The following is an 18,589-nucleotide window of genomic DNA, read 5'->3' on the forward strand; positions in this document are numbered from 1 at the left end:
CTGTACACATACTATACTGACAATAAGCTGTTTTGCAAGGGCAGAGTGGCACAGGAGCAAGAAATTGTCTAGCTTCTGAACTAGAGACTCATTGTAGTTCTTGGTCTCATATTTAAAATTATCTTCAGGAATTCAGCCTCCTCTACTAAGGCACGGATTTCACCAGGATGGGGAAACATGGAATGAGAAAGTGGAATAGGCACAACCGGCACATATTTTGGCAGCTATATCTTCTTTGCAGAGATATAAAATTACAATTAATTCAAGAAAAAATATATTTAATGTCTATTGAACATCTATGTACATTATTAGGAAGGATGTTCATATCATCCAAGGATGAGAGGTGATGCTCAAAATATGGTAATGAATTTTAGTGGACAAATTCACTCATGAATATATTTTGTTCTGGACAATTCATTGGGTAAAAGTTTTAAAAATATATGCAAGTGGTAAATGAATAGGAAGTCAACAAAATAGTTATGGAATGCTTTCATAACAGATAAAATGTTATAGTACAAAGATGGATTGACCTCTATTATTTGTCAATTATGCAACTATCTGAATAATTTTCCTCTTTCTATACTTGAACAATAATTTACCAAAAAGCATTTCATTAGAATTGAGGATTAGTCAGATATTTAGAATGTCTGCATCATGTTATATGTTTAATTTACCTATTTTCAAGTAAGTGAAACGATTTAGATATTGATAATTTAATTATATAATATTGCATGTATATGTGAAATTAACTTTGAATATCTTTGTGGAATTTTAAGAATCCACCTTTTCGTACTAGACCTGGTGATTGTAAAGCTCTTTATCTCGTGCCAAAACAAAACCACCTAAAATATCACCATTGGCTATTATAACATAAGTCCCACAAGCTATTGAAGGGCAGAGGTTTTATCTTTCCTCCTTAGCAACTTAATTTAAGTTTTAAAGTGGCTCAGATGTTACGATTCTAAATGTTACTAGTTCATAAGATGTTTACTTGGCCTTTGCCAAATAGAAATTAATATGAAAACAGTGAGAACGCAAGCTCAGTGAAGGTACAGATATATTATAAACACATATACATACACCCAAAAACATGCACACATACACATGGGGCGAGGGGCATGTATCCAATCCACTTCATTATCTGTTTGGTGGGACCTGTACTATCTGCTAAATATACCAATCAAAAGATGCAACTTATTCTTAAAGCAAAAGCTGTAGGTCCTTCATTCTCTAAATCAAGCTGTGTAGTACTCTTTCGTTGTCATGTGCACTTTAAACAACCAGGAGTTTAAGTCAGCTGCAAAGTAAAGCATCAAATGATGGGGAGGGGTCTGTTTTCAAAATAAAAAGAGTTTGGTTCAATAAATGGGGAAATAAGCATAATTCTGGAGATAAGACATTAGGCAACTTGTGACCAAGAACTTGTTTAGTCTTCAAAATACCTCTGTAGAAAGTCCTATCAGAAATTCTGGCTACTCTACTGAATAGACTATGCAAGCTTGATGGATCAGTACCTTGATTTTGTAGTGGTTTGTAGAAATGAATAGAACTTCTAGAAAGAAGGAAGACTATGGCCTAGACTGGAGATTAGCGTTAGATCCTCTCCCAGTTAAAAATCTATCTGTCTCACAAAGCTCTTGTTCTTATGAGAACACAGAAATGACCTTAAGAGTTTTAAAATAAACAGGAAAAATATCACATCCACTGTTTTGTTTCTAATTTGTCCCATGCCATTTCTCCTACTAACTGAAGAATTTGAAAATTTGTATTAAAAAATAAAAGTCTAATTTCAAATATTAATCAGTTATTCAATAAATTTCTACCATCCAAATTAAAGGAAGACTATAATTAATGACATTTTTTACTGATGTTCTTAAGATTGCCTATGGCAGACATCAAAAGTCAACTTCTCCAGCCTTTAATGTGGGAATCGATTTAGGAAATGCAATGATAAAAAGCAGAAATATCAACAAATATTAAACAGTTTCTAAGAATAAAGACAAATAGTTTCAGTGATGATTTCAATGCAAGCAGTATCTGTTTATCATTATATCCTAATGCTATATGTATTGCTTTCAAATGCTTTCGTTTTTTTTCACAAGCATTAAACTATTATTAGAGAAAACATGCATGCAGACCATTTTCAAAGTATAGGATCTTATTTCATGCAAAGAAAACATACTTTGCAATGTAACAGTTTCAGAAAATATTGTTATGGGCAAATACTGTAAAAAATGGTACATATTTTGCATACTAGCTTGAATCCACACAGAAGAGCTATAAGCTTTAAGAATAATTGCAATAGTCTTCACTGAAAATACCTACTAGAAAATCAGAGAAAATACAGGATGGATAGTTGTAAAGAATGTGGTTTAATTTTCCTTATTATAGGAAGCTAATATATTCTATTTACTACCTCTCTTTTTTGAAAGGTAAAGAGTTCATTTTGTACACATATATCCATCCATGCACCATTCATATTTCAACTGCCCATTTTGTACTAATAATCATGGTGATTGGATATCCACTGCTTCAGTGGATGAAAATGGCTTCTTTGGTGTTACAGTGTAAAACTTACATTTTTAACTAGGTTAATAAGGGCCAGGAGACAGTTTCAACAGCAGGTTATTTGCCTTCAATAAATTGATTCCTTCTTCCTTTACACACTCTGTGCATTGGGCAAGTGTAATTGAAGCAGACCCGGCTGGCTGACATCTGTTTTGTTACAAAATATGCATCTGCCAAGTAGCTGGACAGCAACAGCCATTTGGTATTCACTGAAAGTACTTGCAGAACAATAATGACAATAATTGCTTCTGATTCTTATGTTTACAACATTGCCAAAGAACCATTAGGACTTTATTTATAGATAATGCTTATTAATCACATGGATTTGAATTTTCAAATGTATTAGATTAATATTCTTTTGTAGACTCGCTCTGAACTAATACTGTGATAAGCACAGTAAAACTTGTTTGAAAAAGATTAATATACAATTTATAAACTGCAGGTGATACATGCTGTATACAGGTTATGTCTCAAAATGGTGTTTCAGATCTTCTGCATAAGAGTTGCTTGTGCCTCTGAAAAAGGTTTACAGTAGTGGATAAAGTATATCCAGACTGCTGCCAGAAGCACACAATATGGATTATGTCAGGTAATTCTACTGTTGTTTAAGTCACAGTAGGTTCCTATTTTTTTAAATTAATCATCACTTTTAAAAATCTGGATGATCTAAATTCTAGACATCTAAAAGTCCATCTTCTGCCATATCAGCCTACGCACGCCCACCAAGATCAACAATGGGTGTTTTATGTCCCACTATTATTGGGAACAGTACTTCAAATGATAATAAACACCCAAATCTTATTTTAGCCATGCTATGGTTACCCTTCTGACTTTCAAACATTTTAAGTGATATGAAGAAGCCCACTCTTTTGTGCTCTGAAATCTGAGCATTATTTAAAGATATATTTCTTGTCAGAGGTGCAAGTTTATTCTCCTCTAGAAAATCTATGTGTTTTCTTTGGACTGGATTTTGATCTGGAGCAACTTTCTCCTACATTGTACCTTTTATTTTGATCTGTTTGTCTTTGCTTCATTTATGCATATGTATATTGCATATTATTTATTATTTATTTGTTTGCCACCCATCTGGCCATGAGTAGCAAAATAATATCCAGTATGTCTAATTTACATTCTATTGATGTCCAGGGTTTAACGTTGAATAAGTATGAAACCTCTGTATATTATTTCTACTATAAATCTTGGTTTGCCTTCTGTTTTCAGGTTGGAAAGCCTTAACTGGAAAAAATACAGAAAACCTACTAACGCTAACATTAATTAATAAGTGCCATACTTCCTATCAAAATAAATATGTATTTGTCATATTTGAAGTTTGCTGCTTGTATAACAATTGCAGTGCTCTTGATAAAACAACAAAATAAAGTACTATTCTTCACTTCATATTATACATATATTTTTCTAGATCACATTGATACATGTGTTTTTAAAGTATCACATTTAAAGTGTCTCTTAATATATACAAATAGGCCTACTGTGTTACATGGGACTTATTCACATCTGTGATGATCACTCTGTTCAGTGTGGATTTTTTTACCAGGCACATCTATGCTTGGGAGAAAGAATTAACCATCACTATGTCTTTCTTCAACATAAACACACCCAGTTTCTTTTTCTGAAAACAGCAGGCAAATTAGTATATTTGTAACTATTATACTAAATATATTTTGCTATTATTCTAAGAACAACTTAATCTGTCTAGATTTTTCATAATCATATTATCACGTTTTATTTTAAATAATGTCTCTTGTGAATTCTTCAGAAGTTTTGAAAGCCTTCAATAATAATGGCTTTTAGGGTTTTGATGTTTAAATTCTAAACATCATTATGGTATGCTAGTAGTTTTCCATATGCACAATATTAGATTTGAAAATACAATCCAGAGTAGGTAGGTCAAGATTCCTCAACCTTGATTTCTCTTCTGTAAAATGGGCATAACGAGGCTTTCTTTCACAAATAAATTGTTGGAAAGAAAGAAATAATAGCTGAAAGGTTCTGAATGTCAAAAACTCAATTGCTAAACTGAGAGAAAAGGAGTAAATAGGAATAATGTAACTGTATGAAGTATTAGCAGCTTAAATTTAAATTTATCATTAAACTTTAACAGGATGAGATGAAAAGATGAAAAGACCAAAGCTGCTACAGAACTTTTGATAAGAAAATCTGCATTTAAACAAACAATATATAAAATGCATCATGACTTAATTGCTCTTCAAGTATAAGACAAAGAAATACCAACTTTAAAATTTATTTTTGTTTTATTTTTTTATCTCATTTTTTGATGTATAGTAACATATTTAGCAAAAATTTAGAGAAATTTTTAGAGAAAAAATATTTCTAGATGTAATTCAATTTGTCTATACTGAGAGCTTCATTAGTAACATTGCACCTCGATAATTAGTCATTTTTCTCTTTTTTAATATATTTTTTCAGAATAAAAAACCACTGAATATTTTCCGCTCCTTTTTTTAACTGCATGAAGTTTTCATGATTAATGATATATTAATATGCTTATTAATAAGATCTACAGCAAATTTTACTTATAGCCTAATAGATTTATTTGAATTATTAGTGTATTAGTTAAACAAAATTCACTTTCAAGAAACACAGTTCTATGCATACTTGCATGAAAACAACCACTACTTAAAGGGACTAACTCCCAGGCATTGATCCAATCATAATTTTAGGGGATAAAGCTAATTAAGGCTACAATTCTACACCCATTTACCTGGGAGTAAATCTTATTAAAATGAATGGGAGTTCATTGTAATATTTTTTAGAGTTATGCTGCTGCTAGTTAATAAAATTTAGTTTCTATTATCAATATATTAAAACAATGTAGTTTTCATAAACTCCAAAGATCTGTAGCATATTGTGTCTCAAATAATAAAAGATGTCAAAACTACTTTCAGAAAAAAATTGGAATATCTATAAGAAAAATTTAATTGGGGCAGAACTCATAGATCCATGTAGTTCAGGGGTATCCAACCCTGGCAACTTTAAGACCTGTGGACTTCAACTCCCAGAATTCCCCAGACAGCCATGCAGCCTTAAAGTTGCCAAGATTGGATACCCCTGATCTAGTGAAACATAATATTTACTACAGTATCTAGCAATAAGAATTTCTAGGCAGAACATAACGGCAAGTTCTACGTGTTGTTTGCTTCCCTCACATAGAGACATAGTGCCTTTAGACATGGAGGTTTATATACCTGTATCAGCTGATATCCACTTTCAAAACTATTACCTATGGCACGTGGTATGACAAATTGTTATTCAAAGAAAATTATCAACCCCACTGGGGAAACAGAAGGCCACAGGTTTGCCCAAAGTATTGCTGATCTCACCATTGTCATGGAAACATCCGTTTTTTCTCTCACAGCAATAAAGAATAAATAATAAGCTATTGTTGTTTTGTCTTGTAAACAAAATATATATATAGATGACTAGAATACAAAACTTAAAATTGCAGAAAAATAATGTGGAAAATATGTTTACTTTCATATCTTGCTTATTTTGTTTTGTTTATTTTATATGTAATTGGCTTAACAAAATTCTATAAAAGTGTGGAGTAGTATTTTTTATTTTAAAAAAGTTTTGTATTTGTTCGTTACCTGCTCTTTTGTGGCTTATTTTATCAAAGTCAACTATTTTTTAAAAAATTCTACCATTAAGAGAAGCAATTTTTGTTGGTATCTTCAACCTATAGTACAATCCTAAGCGCATCTGAAATATTCTTATCGAATTTGGTGGAGCTTGTTTCTCATTAACTGAAAAGAAGACTGAATCTAAGTTTCAGTTTAAATATATTATTAAATAAATCTTTTCCAACATGAAAACACCCAGAATCTTAGGGTGGTGGCATATATATATATAGCTGTCATTTCAAATCACAGCCAATGGTCTTCCATTTCCTTTCTTCTGGTTACCACCTTTATTTAGATTTAACGTGTGTGTGTGTGTGTGTGTGTGTGTGTGTTTTGAAAAGTATCTTGAGCTGATAGTGTTAAACAGACCATTTTTAAGGTAACTCTTCCCAATGAAAATGAAACTAAACTTGTAACAAATGTAGATTTATTACTGACAACATAAGGTTTAACCTTGTGATTAAGACACATGCTCAGTATTTGATAGGGTGGCCTTAACTTGACTCATTCATTATTTATATGCATGTATATTTTAATTTTGATTATTGGCCTAACCAAAATGGTACTCCTAAACGCATTTTCTCAAATATAATTTTTATGGACATCCAGATAGAATTGTACAAAACGTCTACTTTTGTAGCTGCTTTACTGTCTTAAACAACACTGTCTTATTGAGGATCTCCACTGAGATAATTAAAAGAGCAAATCCTCTGTGCTATTTCAGAAGTAAATCCTATTGAGTAAATAGGCAATGGGACTTCCTTTAAAATAGGTGCGTCAGGCTGCAGCCTGAAATATACTTCCAATTAAATATTTTCTCGAACAAAATATAAGTTCAAACTAGCTATGTTAGCTTTGTACTATAACTTAAGATATGTAATATTAGGTTACAAAAGCCACATTTCAGCCTATTTATTTTTTGAAAATGTTAAACTGCACTGGTGAAACCTACAAAGTAATATGCGCATATGAAATTTCTGTGATAGTTTACTATTAATAAAAGGATTCTAGAAACATTGTTTCTGTTAAGCTTGTATTATTCAATGTAATCTTTTCATGTTATATATATAATCTCACTATCTAACCCCAAATCCCAAATGGGATAAGACAATATTTTTTTTAAAAAAACAGAACAGTAATAATATAATCAGAAATATAAATCACAATTAAAGCATACATTAAATATTTATACAAAATTCAATATGAATGTCTTTTTTTGTAAGACTTTTGTTTAAAAATATTAAGCTCTAAAGCTTCAAGTATGGTGTTCCATAGAGTTGGTCCATAAGGACAGAACAGATCAACGGGTTATCTAGTCTAGTGCTTTGTCCCCACAGTGGTCAGTCATACACCTATGGGAATCCAGGGCATGACATGAGGGTGTCAACACAGTGCCCTCACTAATTACCAGTGCAGATTTATGGATCTTCAAGAAATTATCTGAATCCTCCAAGAGGCACATATGGAAGAAAGGAGTCCTACGGGATACAGGTTCCAAACCACTGTAGATTAAAATCGGTACCTTCAAATGCAGCTGAAACTTGATGTGTATCTGTGCATCTGTTTTGGAAACTAGAACCAAATAGAATTGATTTCAGATAAATAATTCCTAACTTAGTACTTTATATTTTTAAGCTCTGTAAAAAGAAGATTAAATTCAAGTTACTGATTTTTTTTTTTTCAAGACGATGTTTTTCTAAAAAAGCTTAAGCATTAAGGTATATTTTCTGCTGTCAGAAAAATTGTACATTTCAGTGATATCAAACAGCTTCAATTAATTGTATTTATATTTTTCCAGAAGCTAATTTGTTAATATTTTATTTTTTTAATTAATGGATTAAATGATTTATTTATTCCTTAGTGGCTTTTTTCTTTTATACATTACATATAATGCTACAGGTTTAAAAACTTTTTAGGATTTAAGAAAAAAAATCAAATTCAACTGAAAAATATTCTTGTTTGTAAACAGGTGTAAAAAGTGATAGATGTTGTTTTGTCTCTCACAATATATAGATATCTATTCATAGTACATAGATGAATGATATTGCAAGCTGCTTGGTTTTTGTTATAGTTCAATTCCATATCGCCATTTCATAAATTTTGCATGAATATTCTTCAGTAAGATAAAAAGAATATGCTTATACTATACATGCATCCATGCAAAAAGTCAAAGATTTTTTCAGACTTTTTGAGTTTTTGTATGGATGCATAATGTAATTGTATGGATGCATTAACAAGTCTGCGCAGGAAAAAAATATTTTAATAATGTGAAAAGAAACTTTCTAATATTCTAATCCACAACTTTCTGAAGTCAAATCTCATTCAAATTAATAGATTTAAATTAGTTTAAATACACTTAACTCTTTTACAGCACTGTAAAACAAATTATTATAGTTTGATACAAACACCCAGAAGAATTAAGTCAAACCCCAAAAGGTTTTAAAGAAGCACATATTTCATACATTCTATTTGGTTCTTCATTATTTTTGCATATAAAAGCTGCATACTTTGTTAAACCTTTGTGCTTCTCATTTCCATTTTCTTTTGTTAAGCAAGTACCAGTAACATAACTACATGAAATGGATTGGTTTATAAATAAACAAATTATATATGCATGTATGCATGTATGTACATTTTGCAGCATGTTCATTAAAAAAAGAAAATTTAAAATACAGGATGTTTATTTTTAAATAAATGTGTTCAGTTCTATAAACAGTTTTGGATTGTCACTGGTTCAAAATAAGCTCCTGATTATATTACATTGAAGATTTTTCTTACAGCATCGAACCAAAAGTTTTTCTTATTACTGAAAAAGTTAACATGCTGCTTTGAGTTGCCAAATTCAGAGGAAGCTGGGCGTCCTGGTCTGATAAATACACACAGACAGGAATTAGATTAAAACCTACTTTTCTAGAGCAAAGAAGGACAACAAAGTGCTAAATGAAATATGATCAAAGGACCCAATACTGTTTCTCCATCCCACTGAAAAAAATGGCAATATTCTGATCACTAGCATGTGCTTGATCCTTTTATTATTTGCGAGGATATGTTAAACTCATTATAAATATTTTAAACCACAGCTCTCTATTTTAATTTTGTTGTTAAAAACATTATTTTAAAAAACCACAAAAATTTTATTTCTGTATATATTGTTGTAATATTTGATTGCTCAGAAAAAAATATTCTATTTTATTCAGGCCAAATCCTAATGATTAACTATTTTGTACCCAAGATACTAATATTAATTTATATACTATATTATTGATATGCAACAAATAAAATAGGTTTACTGAAGTTATGTTTAATGCATTTATTTCTTATTTATATGTAGGGGCTTACAAGATGATATTTGTTATTTATGAAAGCATAAGAACTGCAAAAAAAGCATTTAGCTTGATAAATACATATCCAAAATTCTTATAAAAATAAGCATAAATACCATCTAATCATTTTCAGTGGACTTAAGCACACTGAATTGTGTGCTGAAATATAACCAATATTTCACATTCTCTTGTCAGTATGTTTCAGAAATTTGGATTTTTTAAAACATTGTGATATTAATACATCATTTTGTTAAAAGCAGTAAAAACGTATTTCAAATCGAAGTGATGGGTTCAAACTGTGAAGGTAATATTTCATCTCTATTTTAAAATTATGCAAAAAGTTGAATTCTATTAGTGGAATCCAAATCAAATATTTATACCTAATTAAATAATTATTGTGAAAAATGAAGTTCAGATTAATTTTATTTTTTAAAAATAACATTTACCCATTTCCCATGTTTTAATAACTTTCACATGTCAAACACTTCATATTTCAAAAGAATATTTTTCCTTATTAATACAACTGTTATGTCCATTTCATATCACTATGATTCAAACAAATGGAATTGAACTAAATCACTTATGCTAAAATCTTGCACAATGTAGATTGACATTCCAATTTATACTGCCATATGTTTTATTTTTTCCTATCTAAAGTAAGTAAATAATTTTTAGGATGTTATACATATTTAGCTGCAGAAAGGGAGGTTGGAAATACATTTTTAAAACTCTTTGGTTAACTTAACAGCTCAATATGATTAGTTTATTCATTTGCTTATAAATGCTAATTATTACTCTAACTTGCAATCTAGTAAATAAATAAATGGCGTGCTGCATTTATTTCCTCCAATAATAACTATAAAATTGTAGCTTTTGATTCAAACACAGCACTGAAAAAATGTGTAAGATCTTTCATACATAACTTGAACAATATAATTGTTCTTCATGCCTGAAGGTAAGCAATGTCAAGATAAATGATAAATAGATTAACAGATATGAAATATGTTACCAAATACATTGTTAGAAACAGATAATTATAAAGAAATAACTTCTCTGAAAGTATTGAAAGCATGTCAGCCAGGGGGGAAAAAAGGTCCAGTAACTTTGTGATAGTAGCATACCATAATGATTATTCACAAACCTAAAAATCTCAGGCAGCAAAAACATATACTCAGATACTGAATTTCAATTAAACAATAGAAAAATTACATACATATGCGTGCTATGCATAATCTCAACAAATTACAACGTTCTTGGTAAGAGTTCAATCAACATGATATTTTTATATAGCCTGTACTTGGCCAGCCTACAAACTTCTTACCTATCAAACTGAAATCAGTCAGAAATAACAACCACCACAACCACAGCGTACCAACACACACAAAAAATAATGTCTTCCTTTCCCTTTTTTTCAGTTACTAAATTTTCACCAAGACAGAATATTATTCATCAGGTGAAGAAGGAGGGTTGTTTGGGGGAGGGGGGGGGACTTACTGGGAAGTGAAGGTTTTCTTCCGCAATCATACCAACCTTAATCTAAGGGCTCCTGGGTTAACTGATCAGCCCTGTCAAGAAGGAGACAAGTGAAGAAGCAAGTTTTTTTTTTCCCCCCTCTGGTATTTTTGGTCCTCGCGGCAAGGAAGAGGGAGAGGGGGGGGGGGAAGGCGGATGGAAAGAAGGCAGAAATAAAAGAGTGCAATCAGACTAAGGTACCCAGTCAAGGAAGAGCAGAGGGGGACACAGCATTCAAAAACGCGGCGCTCCGCCAGTGCCGGTGCCGCCGCCGCCGCCACCACCACACACCAAACGCATCGCCACAGAGCAGCGGGGGCGGGAGCGCGCGCGCGTGCACACACCGCTCCCCCACCACCACCACACACACACACACACACACACACTCTCCGCGCGCATCTCTCTGCTAGCTCAATAGATCAATAGAAAACTAACGATCCCGTCAGCCCGGGTCACTACTGCGAGTCTGCGAGCGGAGGTCGCCAGGTCTGGGTGCCCGCGGTGGGCTAAGCCATATACCAGCCGACCGTCCGTCCAAGAGAGCGGCGGGGCAGCTTCCGCGGCAGCTAGGTCTCTCGGAGCGGGGTGTCAAGGCGAGGCGGGGCAAGAGCGAACGGGGTTACCCAGCTCGGCGGCGTCAGCCACCCACCCGAGGCTGTCCTTTCGTTACCGAAGGCGGGAAAGACGGGACGGCGGGAGGAACAGCCGCTGTAGGGCGCGCGCGCGCGAAAATTGTTATGCGAGACTCATTAATGCAGCCTCTCCCTCCTCCTTTCCTCCTCCTCCGTTGCCCCCCCCCCCCGTTCTCCGCAGAGCTGTTTCCAGTCTGGCAATGGAGGCTCTCCTGTCCCACCATCTCCCACCCACCCACCCCAACTGGAAGCGAGGAGCCGGCTGACCGGCCTCAGCCCCGTCCGATATAAACCGCCGCGCTGACGGGAGACAGGCCGGGGCGGACCGCGGGAAAGGTGGCAGCGCGGGCACGCGCGCGTGGCGGACGGTCCAGGCGGCGAACTGAACTCGGGAAAAGTGAAGCAGCCCCAAACGGAGAGAACGGCTCGGGTCGGCCAATGGGTCGCGCCGTTTCGGACGGGCGGCAGTTGCGCAAGCGAGGCGGGGAGGCTCCTTTTCCGCGCCTTCCGGCGCTTAAGGAGAGGCAACCTGTCAGCCCCCGCGGCGGGACGCACCTTCCCGTCGAGCCGTCTTGCCCGCCGGGCTGCTGCGAGGCGGATCTCACCTGCCCGCCTTCTTCTCTCCACCCATTCCCACCCACCCACCCCCCCGCGCACCCCTCTCCCGGCTTCTTTAGCTTAAAAGTCTCCCGCTAGGGTCAAGCTGCCGGCCGCAAAGCGTGAAAGGCGCATCTGGTGCTCCCGTTTGCCTTCCGACGTCCAAGGAGGCGGAGCAGATTCCCCAGAGAAGGAAATCTTTCGGAGGCCGACGAAGAAAGCCGAGGCGACGTGCAAGGACGATGCACGCGCCCACCAATGACTTCGCCCCTTCCCCACTCTCCAATTTCCAGCTTTGAAAAGTTCCTAGGATCGCGGCGCGTCTCTTTTTTTCTCCCGCCGTTCAGTTCTCCTTCCTCTGGGGTTCGCAGAGGACTAGCCTCTTGAGTCCGATTCCGCCCTTTCACACCCAAAGGGCCTACTTTTTCACCTAATGTATTTCGTTTTTGTTTTTTTGTTTTAACTGCAAGACTAGAGAGTCTCTTTCCTTTCTACTGCTGTCGACAACTAAGGCCGGTTTATTTCCAGGGGCAAATCGCTACTTCTTCAGAGCGCTTGTTATTTCGGGCCACCTTATAAACCAATGGCTCAAAAACAAGGATTTAGATCATTTGCTATGGCTGTGTCACCACTGGGAGAGGGGCAGAAATGAGAGGCGCCTTGCCAGGTACGGCATCAATCTGGCCTCTGAACAAGGTGCAAAGTTCCCCACAAGCGGCTGTTTAGAAGGGGTCGCAGATGATCTTTAAAGATTTGGGGGGCTTATATAATAAAATGCAAGGGGAGCAGATTATTCTAAGCGTTCGGGCTTGTCGCCGATCCAATTTTATCTGGATTTACTCTAATTTGTGCTGCACAGCCCTGGGGAAATAATGTCTTGATTAATGTAATCCTGGGTTGGGATCCACCACAAAGGCCTTTCTCCCAGGAGAAGCTTCCTGTTTGTCAAACAAACATTTAAAAAAAGAAAAAGCAAACCAGAAAGTATTGCAATCTGCACTCACCTTTAGAAGCGGGGTGGGGGTGGGGGTGGAATGAACTCACCAAACGTGAGAGGAACATTTAAAAAAAAAAAAAAACTATATTGGCCTCGCGGGTTTTCGTGCACGCCTATCAGCGCGCCCAGGTGGCAACCCCGAGAATTGTGGCCCCCTCCTCGTGAGCATCTGTCTGGAGCCCTTCGTTCACTCACTGGCGCATGCGCGTGCACGTTCCCTCCCTTAGCTCCTTCGACGTTTTTTTCTGCTTTCGTGCACCTATCGTACCTGGCTTCCCCCGCTCCACCTCACTCGACATACAGTAGCTGCCTGGAAGGGGAGAGTCTTATAATTTAGAAACCAGGCCCGACCCTTATTTTAGCGCTCTACCAGAGATACTTAACACCAGTTAAGCAGGGGAGGAAACGACAGAACACACCTACACTATGACAGAAACTGAGCTGCCCGGTCCCCATTGCAAACGCATAGAAGATCAAAAATCGCCTTAGAAATACAAGACGCCATTCCTAAAAGCCTCGCCAACTTCCGCAGCAGCCTAGGCAACTTTCGACAACCATGAAACACAAACATCGTCGTCCAAGGACCGGCTTAAATATGAAATCGGCCTAATTCCCACAAAGGTGCTATAACCTTGTCATTTTTATAAAGCACCCTTTTGGGAGGAAAAAAAAAGACCGCTACTTTTGCAAAACTTGCTACAGGATAAAACGCCCATCACAAATGACCAGTCTCCCTTGGCCCTGAACCGCCTGTCCCGTGCGCCTCCCTCCAAAAGATAGCCCTACCAGGGCTAGCTGGATGGGCGGTTTAATTACCTCTAAGGCGAAGCCTGGGGGGAAACCTTCACATAGAATAGCTTATCTCAGGTAGCAGAACTGCCACCATGTTCTTCGGAACATTTCCAATTTCAAAAATGAAGTTTAAAGGCCAAATCTGCACCAGGGCCATCAGATTTCTTGGGTCTCTTTCTCTCCCTAACCAGGTCAGACCCTTCTCCCACTTTAGGAGTTCCAGACCCTACACAGCCTCGAACTGGCCTCGAACTTTTCTGTGTGGAGTGTGAAGCAAGGAAAATTCACAGGCAATTTACCTTTGTAGCGAAGATGTACCTCCACCTCCATCCATATAAATATCGCCTTGGTTTCATTTACAATAATAATCCCAACAGTAGTATTAATAATATGAAAAGTAATCCCTATCCCTCTGAAAAGGATATATTCCCTTTCCGAATTAAAAATCGGATTGGTCTATCATTCGTGTGCTGGAAATTAAGAAAGACAACTGGAAGATTAGGATGCCCTTCCTTCCTTCCTATATACAATGTTTTCCAGGTGGTTAAACTTGAGACAGAAGGGATGCACAGGGTGGGGAAAGGAGGAACCACCTTTCATCACACTTGTTACAGGCATCCTAACTGCGTTCACGGGAAATGCCACGTCAGTCCTGCCATTTTCCGAATCTTCTCGGAAATAAGCGGTTATATAAGAATACGCATCGTCCGTCCCCATTAACAAATATACCTAAAACGAAGCAGTGGCAGTGATGATGTGGAAACACCCACACAGAAAGAGGAGGTTAAGAGACAGAGAGTATGAAACAATGAATAACTTGGACAGCGAGAGAACGTGATGTGGGAGACACAAACACGCGCGCGCATGCACGCACGCACAAACCAAGCACAACCACAGCAGCGGATAAATTGCAAGTCCTCCCTTCCCTGAAGGCGAGCAGGCGGTGTCTGTGTGTGTCTGTGTGTGTGTCTGTGTCTGTGTGCTGGTGTGAAATTCCAAAAAGAGCAGCCTTTTAGCTTGACCTGCAATCTGCACCGAGCTCTTCAGACAATAGACAAGTTCAAATGTCAAATTAAGAAGGGGGTGCGGGAAACGAACAATGTAAAGCAGAGCTGCCTAAGTATTTGGTGCCTTCTCCTTTGGGTTCTGCAATAAGATACGTAAGATACATAAATGTGGATCTGGATATATGCGTGGGTTTTATATGTTTAAACCCACGGATGCGCACGCCGCTGAAATCCAGATGAAAGACCCCCGAGCGATCAAGCAGGCAGCTCACAATGGGATCCTGCCTATAATAATAGCAGGGCTGCTCTTGGGTCTCCTGCTCCTCACCACCCCCACCTCGCCGCTCCCGCCCCCCCGCCCCTCACCCCCGCCCCTATCACACCGAGTCCATCTTCAGGCCTTTCTGGCCATTGTGTTTAGGGTGGGCACCGGGGTGCTCCCTAACTCGAGAAAGCGCCCGGATTGTTCAGGGGCAGAGAGCGATTCCTTTCCGGGTCGGCCAGAACAAGGGGCGCCTCCTTTCAACTGGCTTTAAAAGCCTGCGGGAGAAGGGTGACATTGTTCGGTCCAGTCGGCTGCTAACTTTCCGTCTCACTCGGCTGGTTTTAAGGGACGCCTCTCCCCCATCCGCGGCTCTGAACAATCGGAGGGCGCGCAGGCACTCCCCGCAAAGGTGCCCTTTCTTCTCCCCTTAAGCCCGGCTGAGGCCTGCTCCGTTCCTGCCTGCCTGCCTGCTAATTTATTACACAATCCGAGAGGCTTTTGTTAGGCTGGTAACAATAAACAAAGCCCAGCCTGGGGCCTTCACAATGAAACCCATGGATAAAAAGAGCAGGCCTTCCCCACTGTTGTCTTCTTACGGTGCCTGACACTCTTTCATATATTCTGCCTGGCCTCCCACCCCACCCCACCTCTTCTTCTTTTTAATTTCGCTGCTCTAGCCCTCCTTGGCGTGGCAAGGAGTCCAGGGGCTGGTCCTGATATATTTTAAGATCCATCTGGAAAGTTCGACTGGAGACAAACTCATCTGCTCTTTATGCACCCTTCCTCAAACTACTGGCAAAAAAAGAAAAAAGAAAGCCATTCTTTTGAAAATTAATGGAATCTTACTTGTGTATTGTGCCTTTTAATGCAACTGAAGGTTATTAATTATGAAATTTGCTAATTAAGAATTTGGCTGATCATGGATCCATATTACTACACAGCTAAACATTCTGGCATGTAAGTAAGTTACTGTACTATTAAATGCAACCGAAAGATGCAAGAAATCCCTAATAATAATCCCTCAATAATACTGATTTCTGCTACAAAGGCACCTATCCATAACTAATTAATAAATATTCCCTTTATACTAATTTTTTAATACTAAAATCTTAGTATTATGCCAACTGAAGTCACTGTGCGTGAGCCATATACATTTATTTAATAAATAATAAAACCAAACAAAAAAAACTACAGGATGGTGAAATTTTTATAGGTAAGTGTGTGAGAGTATCTCTCTGTGTGTAGAAACTCAGGTGTACACATAAGTATATAAATGTGTGTGAGAAAGAGGGATATAATGAAAGAATTTAGCCTTGTCAATTAACTTGTTGCTAGTTTTTGCATTGTGTGTTGTTTCTGTTTTATTTGTTTTTTGTAGTCTTTGATCCAATCAAGGAAAATGCTGAAAAGTTGCATTTTTGAATGACACACACACAGAGAAACACAAATGATACACATTTAAGATATAAATGAAAGTTTCACTGAATGGCAGTGGAGAGGGAAAAGAGGAAAAGGCAAATCAAGATCAAAGTTGGAACATAGGAGAAGAGAGGTTAAGATAGCAAACATTTTTAAAAATGCTACTTGGATCCACGAACAGATGCCCTAGCACTTGCAAACTGTGGAATTAACAATCGTCAATGAAATGTGATAAAGCAGTGGTGGTAGTACTCTCTGAAGAAAATTGTGCTCTAGAAATATAATAGTCTTGGATATTGTAAAAGTGTTAGCAGGCAGATGCCTCAATATGGAAACTTCGATTTGTGTAACTAATCCAAGGAATTGTTAACAAGTCAGTCCAAAAATCCTTAAATTTGATTTGGTATGTTTAACCATGGGAAGAGAGGTTGGGGGCTGAGGAAAGATCTTGAACTTGTTATTGAAGAAAGGAGAACAAAACCTTAAGTTTATTTCATTATTCTTCAATCATGCCTGCAGGGATAAGAGTAGGAAGGAGGGAAGGAAAGACTTCCAACTTCTGTTATGTCCACCTTGATTGCTATGTTCTGAGACAGGATTGATTATAGCTTCCTTGTCCAACTTGGTTCCCCCTCCAGTTATTCTGGACCACAACTCAGCCATGCTCTTGGGTTGTGATGTTAAGGATGCTGAGAGCTGCAATTAAACACATTTGGGGTGTACCAGATTCAAGAAGACAGAATGCAAGATTCCAGAACAAAAATGTGGTAGATAGAGAGGATGGATAGAGTAGAGTAGACATGCAGAAGGATTAGTATGACTGTTTAACAATAGCACCACATATTTACTATCTATCATCTATCTATCTATTTGTCTAAGCAAGTGTCATACTCTGTGATCCTTGAAGAATTGTAGATATCCTTAATTAGTATTAGAAAGTTGTTTTAGCTCAGTGAAAGTCAGATAAGAATGGAAAAGTAACAGCCAATAGTCACCAACCATTCAAACCACACAGATCATTTTCAAACTATCCTTTCCATGTTAGGAAGACTTAGTGAGAATTTCAATCAGAATTAACACCCCAGGCAACACACTCCTAATAGTAGTCTGCTATAGATTCAAATATATAGGATGAAAATATCTGTGTGACTTGAGATCCTGTTCTAGATAGGGATAGTTTATTAATTAATTATCTCTAGGGAGAAGTTAAAATCACTTCTCTCACTTCAAACACATCTGTATTACATTTTCTTCTATTGTGTTTGCTCCTTTAGCAATCGTTACTTTCTTATTCTTAGGGACAAGAATGAGTAAAATAAAAAACACCCGCTTCACTGAGATTAGGTAAGAAAGAAATATTCCATCCTGTGAGAACAAATTAAGCTTGTTATTTGGGTTCTCAAATAGGCCCCAGAATTTCAATTCCTGGTGCAAGAAATCGCTTTATGGCACATTGCCCATTCTTTCTCATCTTCTTTACTATTTTATTTATTATATTTTTACCCTGCCTGCATTATTTGTATAAATAATAACTCAAGGGAGCAAACTTCTCCTATTTCCCCACAACACTGTGAGATGACTTGAGCTGAGAGAGAGTAACTAGCCCAAAGTTACCCAGCTGGCTTTAATGCTTAAGGCAGGAGTAGAACTTGCAGCCCACTGGTTTTTAGCTTGCCTCCTTAACTACTAACTACTAGACCAAACTGGCTATCTGAATGTTTTGAGGTTGGTGTGTCTTTTTAATGAAATGGAAATAACTTAAGAGTGGCTATTCAGAGTTCTTAGCAGTTGAGCAGTCACAGTGACAAGGTTCCA

General features: G+C 37.4%; 1 long non-coding RNA gene across 6 annotated transcripts in view; it reads right to left on the minus strand.

Moving 5' to 3' along the window:
• The window catches only part of LOC148130555 (uncharacterized), an 83,216-nt gene that overhangs the window by 62,554 nt on the left and 2,073 nt on the right, over positions 1–18,589 (minus strand). Inside the window, exon 1 of one of the 6 annotated variants that reach the window (XR_015749995.1) lies at positions 11,715–11,773. The exons of 1 other annotated variant lie outside the window; for it this stretch is intronic. This is a non-coding gene — a long non-coding RNA (uncharacterized LOC148130555). Of the gene's footprint in view, positions 1–11,047; positions 11,197–11,266; positions 11,340–11,688; positions 11,774–18,589 lie in introns of those variants that run through there. 4 more of the 6 variants (XR_015749991.1, XR_015749993.1, XR_015749994.1 and 1 more) reach the window with 4 other exon arrangements.

This window comes from Notechis scutatus, chromosome 5, assembly GCF_049901735.1.
Source record: "Notechis scutatus isolate UNSWTSFEM ecotype Mainland chromosome 5, rNotScu1.2, whole genome shotgun sequence".
Taxonomy (NCBI): domain Eukaryota; kingdom Metazoa; phylum Chordata; class Lepidosauria; order Squamata; family Elapidae; genus Notechis; species Notechis scutatus.